This window comes from Benincasa hispida, chromosome 10 (genome assembly GCF_009727055.1).
Source record: "Benincasa hispida cultivar B227 chromosome 10, ASM972705v1, whole genome shotgun sequence".
Lineage (NCBI taxonomy): Eukaryota > Viridiplantae > Streptophyta > Magnoliopsida > Cucurbitales > Cucurbitaceae > Benincasa > Benincasa hispida.
Genome location: NC_052358.1, coordinates 55,150,879 through 55,164,320, shown reverse-complemented (window position 1 = coordinate 55,164,320; position 13,442 = coordinate 55,150,879). Strand labels below are relative to the sequence as shown.

Genomic DNA, 13,442 nt, shown 5'->3' with positions numbered 1-13,442 from the left:
ATCAAACTTGTTTTCATTTTTGAAAGGTACCACTCACCGGGCTTTCTAGCTCACTTTTCCAATGTTTTACTTCTCCCAGGTAGCGAAAAGCAGAACGTGCTAAGAGAAGTCACCCAAGCTTTGAAATTGCTACTCTCTCACAGTGCGGGACTCGGATTAGGTTATCTTTGAAAGTCATTTGGATTGTTAAAGCTAATATTGTATTATAGTACAAACCTTGTAACTGTTCATAAAAATTAATTAAGTTCTCATTTACTATCTATTTGTGGAATGGTATGAAGTTGGGAAGTTGGTATCACAAAGGGTGGTATCAGTTGTCTTCACGTCTCTTTCCGAGTCTGGAAGATAAGGCTCGGGAAGGGGTGTGACAAGGGATCATATTTCAATTGATATTGGCTAGAAAATCCTCCATTTTGTTGGCTTTTTGCATAAAATCTCATTGCAACTAAGGGCATCCTAACGTGATTTTTTTTTTTACTTCTTTATACAATTTTGACTAATTCTTTTTAGAGTTTGATTAAGTAATTAGCTTGTTAGCTTTAGCTTTCAAGTTTCTATCGTAAGAACTCATGGAAAAAGAAGGGAAATAAAAGGAAGGAAAAAGGAAAGAAAAAAGGCCCAATTAGACCTGAAATTGAAATCGAATGACTGGCTTTGTCTTTCATTTGATGTTAGTTAAATTTCCATTTTTACTAAATCTATTGGTTCGATTCGATTCTCATGTATCGCCCAAAACCTAAAGAAATAAACCGACTAAACTCTCTTTTGCATAACATGAATTCTAATATGGGATCTTATCGGGGGATGTCTCAAAAGTTCATGTGAACAAATTTGCATGAAAAAAACCCTTTTTTTCCGATTAAAAAAGGGAAATGGATGAACGTTTGAAATAATATATGTTAATTAAATACTTAATCATTTGGTACTATATCACAGGACGATGCGATTTGCTCATTTCAAGTGTTGTTTAGATAAACAAGGTCCTACTAAAGAACACTTGACTCGTCTCCTCTCCGATGATTTTTCAATACTTTTGGTAAAAGATGGCTTCCCTTCTCAACATCAAATAACATCACATTAAAATCTCAAAGGGTTGTTTGGGTCAAAGAGTTGGCAAGTATAGAGTTGTGAACTCCACCTCTTGTTTGGCCTAACACTACAAGAAGTTTTTACTCTGCTGACAATTTTTCTGCCAACACAACAAAAACATCGCCAAATTTATTTTCTGTTGATGTATTTTCCTTTCCATGCGTGGGTACAACGACATTTCTATTGATAAAAATATATATGTAGGAAAAAAGTAGGTAGTCTTAATGAAACCCACTATGTTGGATTTATGTCGACGTTCTTTTTAATTTCTACCCACGCAACTCGCATGATATTAAACTTTTTAATATCTACCGACGCAAAGTGTGGGCAAAAGTCTCTCAAATCCCACATTTTATTTTTCCCTACACTTTCTCAAAACCCTATCTACCCCACTTTTTTTCCCCTCTTTTTCATTTCCCCCATCTTTTCCATTCTCCCTCTTTCTAAAAATTCGTTACCCTCACCGTCACTCTCATCCACGATCTGCCGCACCACACCCACGATCGACTTGCCGATCATCTCCCTTGTCGCTGCCGTTGCACACCTTTTAAGTCCGCTCGTTACCGTCTAGGTCTGCTCGCTGTCATCGCAGGTCATCTTCTTGCTATCAACACCGTCCCCAATAGTGCTTTTGCTGAGGTAAGCTCATAACATGACTGGAATCATTTTTGTTTTTACTTTAACAGTAGTATGAAGGAATCGAAGGTGTGAGATAAATACCCATTGGCACAAACAACACAATAAATGGAGTTTTGGGATGTGGGTATTTCTAGCTTTGTTATGTTCGTTAAGAATCTTTAATTTCACTAATTTTCTCAATCTCGTTGAAATTTTATTTTTATCTATGTATTGATTTGGAGTTAAAGAGTTTAGTGTTGGTGTATTTTGTAGTTGCCAAATTCAAATTATTTATGTGGGTTTGTGATTGGCTGATTTTATATGCATTTGAGGACCATTTTCATCTCTTTTTAACAACGTACTAAGATTGGGACACTTTTTTTAAACTCTTTAGGTTGGCACTTAGGTATTTATAAGTTGTCTCGAGAGTTAAAGTTCCATTTAGACAATATTTACAAACTTTTTTGGTTGTTAATCAAAGTGAATGTGATGAACCATTTAGTTCAAAAGCAACCGTGGAAAATGGTTTCCATTAAAAAAAGGAATATCTAAGTATGATGACAAGTGGAGTGATGACAAGTGGAGCTTCATTGCTTGATTTCCTATGAAATTAACTTTTCATTTATGCCTTTTTTTTTTTTTTTAATTGTGAATTAAAGTGTCACTTAGACGCTGTTTAGGTTGGGTTTGAGAATGAAATGTTGCACTTACATATTTTAAAGTTATTTTGAGAATTGATGTGTCACTTTGACACTTGTTGGAAATCTTTTAGGTTGATTTTGAGTTTGAAACTCACACATAGGCTTTTTAAGTTGTTTTGAGAGCTAAAGTGTCACTTAGAGATTTTTTAGGTTGGTTTTGAGGGTGAAATGTTGCACTTACATATTTTAAAGTTATTTTGAGAATTAAAGTGTCACTTTCACACTTTTTGGAAACTTTTTAGGTTGATTTTGAGTTTAAAAGTCACACTTAGGCATTTTTAAGTTATTTTGATAATTAAAATGTCACTTAGACACTTTTTAGATAACTTATAGCTGGTTTTAAATTTGAAGGTCACACTTAAGTATTTTTAAGTTGTCTTGAGAGTTAAAGTATCACTTAGATAATTTGAAGGTCACACTTAAGCATTTTTAAACTTTCCTGAGAGTTAAATATCACTTAGACACTTTTTAGGTTGGGTTTTAGAGTGAAAAGTTGCACTTACACATTTTAAAGTTATTTTGAGATTTAAAGTGTCACTTGGTTTTTGAAACTTTTTGGTTAATTTTGAGTTTGAAAGTCACACCTAGGCATTTTTAAGTTGTCTTGAGAGTCAAAATGTCACCTAGACACTTTTTAGGTTAGGTTCTAGAGTGAAAAGTCGCATTTACACTTTTTAAAGTTATTTTGAGATTTGAAGTGTCACTTAGACACCTTTTATGTAATTTGTAGTTGGTTTTGAAATTGAAAGTCACACGTAGGTATTTTTAAGTTATTTTGAGAATTAAAGTACCAATTAGACACTTTTTGGGTTGGGTTTTAGAGTGAAAAGTTGTACTTACACATTTTTAACTTATTTTGAGATTTGAAGTGTCACTTTCACAGTTTTTGGAAATTTTTTAGGTCGATTTTGAGTTTGAAAGTCACACTTGCGCGTTTTAAAGTTATTTTGAGGGTTAAAATGTCACTTAGACACTTTTTAGGTTGAATTTTAGAGTGAAAATTTGCACTTACACTTTTTAGGTGATTTGTATTTGGTTTTGAAAATTAAAATGACATTTAGGAACTATTTAGATTGTTTTAGGAGTCAACAAGTCTCTTGGACACTTTCTAAGAACTTTTTAAGTTGTTTTGAAAATTGAATTGTCACTTGGTCACTTTTTAGGTACTTGGTAGTTGGTTTATCTAACCTATTACCCTAATTTCTACATGGTTGAATTTTTGTCCATTCTATTTGAAGATGAATATGGATTGGATGAGACTAAAAAATAGATTTTCAAGAGATTATGAAGGAGTTGCTCAATTTATGGAAGTGGCTAAGCGTAATGTAAATGATGTGGGAAAAACCAGTTGTCCATGTAAGAATTGTCAAAATTCATTGACACAAATATTAGACGGAACAGAACAACATTTATTTACGTATGAAAGTGTCACTTAAATACTTTTTAGGTAGTTTTAGGTTTTGCTGGAGAGTGAAAGTTGCATTTAAACATTTTTAGGTTGTTTGAACCTTTTTGTTTTTAGGACTTATATTTTAACATGCACATTTATGACAATTTTATAGGTTTTGAGATGGTTTAGAGCATATGAGGCGTCCATTTTAGGCTTAAAGTACATTTGGCACTTTTTAAAAAGTTTTTTTTTTTAAAAAACTTTGCTTGCTTTTTCAAGGACATGCACTTCAATATGCACGTTTTGGACACTTTTGATAGGTGTTGAGTGGGTATATAGTATATGGAACTTGAAACTCATGCAAATGAATTTGCTTTATTATTTTTGATATATGATTCATTTCAAACAAATAAGATTGAGCATGTTTTTCTTATTTGACTTTAATATACATTTTTCAGTTCTACATATTTTGAACGTGTTGAAAATGACATTTTTTGTGAAGACCAACTGACCAAGCTAACCATTTTTTAGGTATTTAATTTTTTTTTTGTTCACTTTGTATGCCAAAATGAAATCTAATAACTCAGGTAACAAACATACACTAAAGAATTATTGCTCGAATGATACATTTTGGTTAAAGAATTAATGGTTGAATATATTTCCTTTTCTAAATTTGTTGTTGCGATGTTGAATATATTTTGTTACATGAAATTGAATTTTTTATTTGAATATTGATCTTGAAGCATATAATAATATAATAATAAATGTGGAACAAATTAAAATAGTTTCTGCCAACTTTTTTTTTTTGTGTTGCTAGAAATACATGATGGCCATGTATTGTATATGTTGGCAATTATAAAGCTCTAACAAGGTTTTTTGCATGGACAAAAATAAAACAAACATTATCCGCCGATGTATCATGCGTGGGGAAAAATGCAATTTCTGTTCAAGAAGACTTTTATATGGGCAGATCTTCATTTCTGCCGATGGATTATGCAAGGGAAGAAATTGAGTTTTGCCGACACAAATTATTGTATTAGCAGAAACAGTTTCCGCCCATGCAAAAAACATGGGTAAAAATGCAAGTTTTGCCCACGATACAAATTTTATGGGCAAAAAGTCTTTCTGTCGACATCAGTTGTGTGGGCAGAAATGAAGATCTACCCATGTATTTATTTGTGTGGGCATTTCTGCCAACGGAACACCAAAATTTGTGGGCAGAAGCTCTACCGACGGCCTTCTGGCCACGCTGTTTGCCCATGCAAAAAAACATAGGCAGAGGCTTTATCAACACTTTTCTTAACATATGCCGACAGTTTTTGCATCGGCAGAGACCAAAATTCTTGTAATGAGGAGTTTGTGGGTCTTATTATTAAAAAACACTGTGGGCTCCAGAAGTTTACAATTGACTTCATGTCACTCCCCTCCTAGATTACCCTCTTACCCTATGAAGGGATGTGAAGACAGTAAATGCCAACCCTCTTATGACACCTACTACCCCTCTCATACCTGTAATCTATTTCCTTCCTCCTAAATGACCTGATAAGCAAGTTTATATATATATATATATACATACAGGCAACTTGTAGTTAAAACTTTATAGACATTTATAACTCAGATAACATAAGTGGATCCATCATACAACAATATTTACAACGTATTTAGAGGCAAGGGTTCCTCTCAGCCCAACTAATATGTACATGACTTCAAGTGACAAAATACATAATATGAACCTAAAGAACTTCTGGGCTATCTGAGATCTTTGGTGATGTGTGGTAGATTGGCAACTGTAAGCTAGGCACCGGGAACTCGATCGCTGCTTGAGGTGGGAAAACATTTTTAAAATGTGACTTGGGAAGCCCAATGAGTGACTACTTGGGTAAATAAATATACTTTAAGTAAAGAAACTATTGTAAATCAAATATGTTTTCAGAATTTTAGGGTTTATTAAACATGCTTGTAAATCAATAGCTTTGACGACATCAATTCATCACAAAGAAATATCATGAAAACCTTGAAAACATGGTATAACATACTTAGATCTCATTACGCATCATTCCATAACTAGTATCCTTAAACCTTAGTTGAGGTAGAGCAAACTTAATACACTCAACATCGATAACTCTCATATGTGCATGTAGAAATACCCCTAAAATGGCTAAGCACCCTTGCACACGACCCAAAGTCTATGTGTATGCCAAGGTGGGTCCCAAATACCAAGGTATTTTTACTGAATTCCCCAGATACTTTAATCTCCTTGAGTATCGGGAGTTTGTAAGCTAGGGTACATAAAACGGTACTTAAGTACAAACTCAGTTTTCAGTTCTTAAATAACATAGCATGAGAAATAGGTAATCTTATAACATCATGTTTAAAACTATGCTAGAAAAATTCATCCTGAGAAATTATGTTTGAACACATCACTTGTAGAGATAGCATTGAAATTCATACAAAGTCAATCATTTCTGGCATAACTTGAAGTTAAACAACTCAATGAGATGAAAATCATGCTTAAAACATAACTTTAGAAAATCAAGACATCAAACTCTGAACATATGGTTCATATGCCACACTTTATCAGAAAACCATTTCATTTCAAGTAAAACCATGCTTTGAAAATATTAAAGGAAATTATTTTAAATCAATTGTCACTCACAGATATTTAGTTGGCTTCCAGTGGTTTGTAGGCTTTTCCAATCTCAGTTTCTAAGTAAATCTCAATGCTTATGCATACTTCTTAAATCCCTTATTAATCGTTAAATCCCTTTTTGAGTCCTTAGTCATTTATATAGCTTAAAGTCCATAGTCATTTATATAGCTTAAAGTCCAAAGCACTCCTTAATGGCCTAAAAAGTTACTTACCAACTTCAAACTCTCAAAGTTAGGTCGATGTCAAGCCCATTGTAGCAAGGCTCATGCTTAGGCCAGATGTGGGCGATAGGATATACACATGCTTAGACTAAAAATCCCAGAACCGAAACCCTTATGTGGGGTGCGAGAAGCAAAAGCCTTGGAAAATTTTATCTTCGATCTTGAGCAATACTTCAAGGCGACGAACACAGTGACTGAAGAGTCGAAAGTCACACTAGCAACGATGCATCTGGCTGAAGATGCAAAACTGTGGTGGAGATCACGATTTACAGACATACAGGAAGGACGATGCACTATTGATACTTGGGACAGATTGAAACAAGAACTTCGCTCGCAGTTCTTCCCTGAAAATGTCGAGATCTTGGCTCGACGAAAACTCCAAAAGCTGAAGCAAACGGGTAACATCAGGGACTACGTAAAACAGTTTGCAGGACTCATGTTGGATATACGAGATATGTCTGAAAAAGACAAGGTCTTTTGCTTTGTTGATGGGCTGAAACCATGGGCGAAATCAAAACTATATGAACAGAGAGTACATGATCTCCCCTCTGGCCTATGCGGCAGCTGAACGACTATACGACCTTAGCACTGACTCGCAAGATGTGAGGAAGCAGTCAACTTCCTCAAATGGGGGAAACAGAAACAGTCGTTCCAGTCCTCCCAAACCTGGGGGAGGAGACAAGAACACAGGGGGGACCGTAAATCATCCCAACCGAGATCAGGAAACAACTGGCGGGGGCCGCCACAACAGCATAACAATTACAATCGCCCCCTGGCTTGTTTCATATATAGAGGGCCACATAGGGTGGACGAATGTCCAAATCGAATCGCGTTCAATGCTTTTCAAGCCACATTAGCCTCTGTCTCTGAAGACAAGGCTGAACTGGAGGAGACGGTAATCGAGCCAGCTGCAGAAATTGAGAATCCCAGGATGGGGGCATTGAAATTCTTATCTGCGCTCCAGAAGAAAATGGGAAAGGCGACGAGCCACTAGAGAAAGGACTCATGTATATGGACGCTTGGGTCAACCAAAGATCGGCCAAGAATACTATGGTCGACTCTGGGGCCACCCATAACTTCATGGCTGAAACGGAAGCCCGCCGCCTGTACTTGACCTGGGAAAGAGATGCAGGGAAGATGAAAGCTGTGAATTCTACAGCCCTACCGATTACGAGGATGCGAAGAGAACTCCGGTGAAGTTAGGAGACTAGAAGGGCCTCGTTGACTTCTTGATTGTCAAGATGGATGATTTCGATGTGGTATTGGGGATGGAGTTCCTACTTGAACATATAGTCATACTAATGCCCCTCGCCAAATGTCTAGTCATTACCGGATCTACACCCACCGTAGTTCAAGCCAGTATCAAGCAGCCAAATGGGGTGAGAATGATCTCAGCTCTCCAATTGAAGAGAGGCTTGACCCATGGTGAACCCACGTTCATGGCCATCCCGATAGAATCAGTTGAATCCACTGAAGAGGAGATCCCCCAAGACGTTCTATTTGTCTTGGAAGAGTATCGGGATGTCATGCCTAAAAGCTTGCCCAAGTCCTTACCCCCACGAAGGGGGATTGACCATGAGATTGAGTTGTTACCAGGGGCAAAGCGCCTTTTTACCCAAGAATGCATATCGGATGGTCCCGCCAGAATTGGCCGAACTCTGAAAACAGTTAGACAAACTGCTAGCATGCAGGATTTATCAGACCGGCGAAGGCCCCTTACGGAGGCCCCAGTACTGTTCTAGAAGAAGAAGGATGGAGCCTCCGGTTGTGCATCGACTATCGGGCCTTGAACAAGCTCACAGTCCGCAACAAATATCTTCCTTCCTACCATTTACTGACTTATTTTTGATCGGCTTTTCACGGGCGTAAGTATTTCACGAAGTTGGACTTACGATTGGGATATTATCAGGTCCGAATTGCTGAAGGAACGAACCTAAGACGACCTGTGTCACGAGATATGAAGCCCTTCGAATTCCTCGTATGCCCTTTGGCCTTACCAATGCTCCAACAACTTTCTGTACCTTAATGAACCAAGTGTTTCACGAATACTTCGACAAATTCGTCGTAGTGTATCTCGAGACATTGTGATCTATAGTGCCTCGTTGGAGGACCATCGACATCACCTCCAACTAGTCTTCGAAAAGCTGAGGAAAAATCAGTTGTATGTAAAGAGAGAGAAGTGCTCCTTGGACCAAGAGCGTATAAATTTCCTCGGCCACGTGATTGAGTGTGGTCGGATTGGTATGGAAGAGGGCAAGGTGGCCGTGATTAGAGACTGGAGGGTACCATCATCCGTGACCGAATTACGATCCCTCGGACTAGCCAACTACTATAGGCGGTTCGTAGAAGGATTCTCGAGAAGAACAGGGCCATTAACCGAACTGTTGAAGAAGGATAGCCAATGGAGCTGGACTCCTGAATGTCAAGCCGCCTTTGAGGGCTTGAAGAAAGTGATGATTGAGGGGCCGGTTCTCGGAAATTTGAGACTCATGCTTCTGACTTCGCGTTGGGCGGTGTCCTCCTCCAAGACGGACACCCCATCGCGTATGAGAATAGGAAACTAAATGATGCGACGAAAGGTATGTCGCCTCCGAGAAAGAGATGTTAGTAGTAGTTCACTGCTTGAGGGCCTTGAGACAGTATCTCTTGGGGCCAAGTTCGTGGTCAAGACCGACAACAACTCCATTTCCCACTTCTTCAACCAACCGAAGTTGTCGTCGAAACAAGCACGGTGGCATGAGTTTCTAGCGGAGTTCGACTTCCAATTCGAACATAGACCGGGGAAAGTAACCAAGCGGCCGATACTCTTAGCCGAAAGAGTGAACATGCGCCTGTGCATGTTCGCTCGCCTACAAGCAAGTACGTTGAGTGCCAACAGTACGAGAAACTGTCAAAACTCACTTGACAAACGACACAGCGGCGCAGGCCATCATACAGTTGGCCAAAGAGGGAAGACACGCCAGTTTTTGGGTGGAAGACGATCTACTATACACCAAGGGTAATCGCCTTTACATCTCCAGATCCGGGGAGTTTACGAAGGTTGCTGATGGAAGGAGTGTCACGACACACCGTGGGCAGGACATAATGGTTGGCAGAGGACTTATGCCCTTCTGAAACAAGGCTACTATTGGCCAAGCCTTCGAGACGATGTCATGCAATTTACCAAGACTTGCCTTGTCTGCCAACAAGACAAGTTCGAAAAGGCGAAATTAGCGGGTCTGCTGGAACCCCTACCTGTGCCCTCTAGACCATGGGAGAGCGTGTCTTTTAACTTCATCACCCATTTGCCCAAGGTGGGAGAGTTCGAATCGATCCTTGTTATCATCGATCGATTCTCTAAATATGCCACTTTCATCTCGACGCCGAAAATGTGCACAGTCGTGATGACTGTCCAGCTGTTCTTCAAACACATAGTGAAATTATGGGGCGTCCCCGCGAGCATTGTTAGCGATCGGGACGGAAGATTCACTGGGACATTCTGGACAGAATTGTTCAAAATATTGGGGTCAACACTGAATATCTCCTCTAGCTATCATCCTTAAACTGACAGCCAGACGGAACGCTTCAATAGTATGCTCGAGGAATATCTGCGTCACTTTATCGACGCTAGGCAAAAGAACTGGGTCCAGTTGTTAGATGTGGCTCAGTTCAGCTTCAATAGCAAGCAGAGTTCTGCGACCGGAAAAACGCCCTTCGAAGTGGTGTGCGGTAGATAGCCACTCATGCCACACTTGGTGGACCACCCTTATGCAGGCAAAAGTCCTCAGGCACATAACTTCACTAAAGAGTGGAGCAAAACCTCTGAGATAGCTCGCGCCTACCTAGAAAAAGCATCAAGAAGGATGAAGAAGTGAGCTGATAAGAAGCGGAGGGCCCTCGAGTTTCAAGTCAGGGACAAGGTCCTGATCAAGCTACGACTGGAACAGTTTCATTTCCGAGGCCAGAGAGACCAACGGCTAGTAAGAAAATATGAAGGTCCAGTGGAGGTAATTGAGAAGGTCGGGAGAACCTCATATAAGGTTCAGTTACCTTCATGGATGAAGATTCATCCTGTCATCCATGTGAGTATCCTGAAGCCCTATCATTCCGATCCTGAGGACGAACAACGAAACATGCTAAGGCGACCAGTCACGATGAAGAACTTCGCTGAGAAAGAAATTGCACAAATCCTGAATAAACGTACGCGCCGTATTGGAAGACCCAGACGAGAATTGACAAATTCTTAGTGAAATGGAAAGATCTCCCCGACGAAGAGATCAGTTGGGAGCGGGCCGAAGATTTGAAGAATGCAGCTCCAGCCATCGCAGATTTTGAACAAGGTCAGTTGACGGGGATGTCAACCAATTAAGTGGGGGAGAATGTAACGGTCATGCTTGTCCAGGGCCTGTTGCCCATGGCCGCATGCCCGATCCAACCCCCTTCTAGCATACTTTCATATCTTGTATTGTATTAGCTTAGCTTGCTTTCTTTACATTTTCATTGTAAGTGACCACTCGCCCTTTTGCATATGCAAGGGAGCCAGTTGGCTTTTTTGTTTAGAATGCACTATATGGGGATAAGACTAACCATCACTTCCTCATACCCGGAGTAGTACTCTATAAAGCTGTTGTTGTTGCTTATTGCTTTCTAGTCTACTACAATCTTTCTTTCTTTATTCACACTCACAAAAACTTCTTACGAAAACCTTTTCTCCAAACCCGTTTTCTAAAACCGTTTTCCCTAAAACGGGGGTGGAGGTTGCGAGAGGCACTCGGTGTACCACCGGCAGTCCGTACTCGAGTTGGCTGACTTGTTCGTGAGCGGGAACAAGTGCCGCACAATCGCTAAGAGAAGCTTCCAAAAGAGCGATTGTGCTTCTAGGCACTGGGTGTCGAACGACTGTGTTTCTAGGCATTGAACGTGGGTGATCGAGCGCTACCACTGTCGCACAATTGGGCACTATTGCATGCACAACGGACATGTTGCATGCGATTGGCACGTGCAAGATACCCTACCGACAGACCAACTCCTTGCCTGGCTTCTACCTTCGACTAATAGCCTTCCTTCCAAACACCCAATTTCTAGATTCCACTTTCAGTACTCAAAATGCTAGTTCCAACTCATTTAATTCAAATTTTCTTTCTATAAACCTTTTCAGCGATCCTTAAGCTTATTTTCCTCCAAATTTGAGCTTCTAATTCCTCTCAACTAGCTCAAATTTCACCAATCTTCACAACTTGCTCTGCTTTGCCCAAAAACTCAAATCAGCTTAGATTTCCTTCAAATTTGAGCAGCTTTTTGGCAGAATTTTGTCATGGTAGCCCTAGGTCTTTTAATGACCCCAATTTTTTACATATATTTAATTAAATTAATAGAGATCATTACTCATAAAACATCATTTCTAGATAAAATTTAAACTAAAGTTTAGCAGCAAAAATCATAAAATAACAATATATTTTTAAATACCAAGTAAACATATAATGAATGTGTGAGTTTAAATTAACTAAGATAAAATGAGGCAAGGCTCCTCCTCAATTCCAAGATCATCCTCGACAAATTCATCATCATCTACCTGACAACTTGAAAAAAAGTAAAACCACGAGAGGGAATGATAACTTGTAGAAATACAAGTTATTGTAGTCTTTTACTTAGAATAATGAGGTTAGATAGGTTGAATATGCGTTGATAATACTAAGAATTCATGTTTAAAACTATATTTGTGCTGAAGTACATTTGAAATCTCTGCTGACCACATATCATGAGTTAATCTGCGTTGAAGTGTTATATTTTATAGCTGATCGCAGGATTTGTCTGCATACACTGAGCTTTTACTCGATAAAGGAACATCTGGTCGCATATCTTGGGATATCTGACACAATCCCAATGGACCTTCTACCACAACTTCAGAATGTTGACCATGATAGCAATGTTGAAATTCTCACCAACGAAGTCAGAGATGATGACTAATCAGCCTGGAAAACTCAAAGCTGTCTGCGCATAACTCTATAATTAGAGCCTTGATGCCTGTGAAAAGGAGTTTAGTCGGGCGGGGAGAGAGACGAATCCTTAGACAAAATCTTTGGACCACAAGCAAGAGCAGATTTGAGAGCATCTCGAAGCATTTTTCCATTTCCAAAAGACTCTGATTTACCACCGGAAAAACTCACCGGAACAAGTGCTTGAAAGAGCTTTCTCCATATCATGCTGGCGTTAGCCTCACCAGCAGCCTTAGCACCCCATCAGATTGAAGTAAGAGATTGTTGATAACTACACATCACTTCTTACTTCTCGCTTTTCCTTGTTGTATTGCATTTTGTGATTGAGACATTAATTCATTTTGTAATCGGCATCTCCTACTTTTATATTATATCATGACTACTTTCATCATCTCATCTATCTTTACCATTTCTTTTCCTTTGCCATGGGCAACTAAATTCGATAGGGTAAAGGGGAAGTTCAATACCATGAGCTAAGTTTAAGCTTTGAGGGTTAAACATGTTTGCTTAATGCATGACTATGATCACTTATAGAGTCAAGTAGCTATAACCATCTGCTTGAGAGGGTAAGTAGTTGTGGAACTCACTAAGTAAAATAAGAAGTGTTTCTAGAAGTAGAAATAACCTTATGCTCAACGCAATATCATTCGTGTATTATAGAGATATGACAAATGTGGCTAGCAGTCGAGAGGTATGTAATGAACAGATGTTAGAGAGCCTGGATTACCCTTGATGTTAGATTTAGGAACTTGGAATTGACTTCTCCCAACCCTGCTTTCTTAGAATTCTCGAGATTAT

At 39.1% G+C, this 13,442-nt stretch overlaps 1 long non-coding RNA gene across 1 annotated transcript; it reads left to right on the top strand.

The window, feature by feature from the left end:
* Nucleotides 1–1,438: 1,438 nt before the first annotated feature.
* On the top strand, nucleotides 1,439–13,035 carry LOC120088560. The gene is made up of 2 exons (XR_005484961.1): nucleotides 1,439–1,728; nucleotides 12,443–13,035. It is a non-coding gene; the product is annotated as an uncharacterized LOC120088560 (long non-coding RNA).
* The last annotated feature ends 407 nt before the right edge of the window (nucleotides 13,036–13,442 follow it).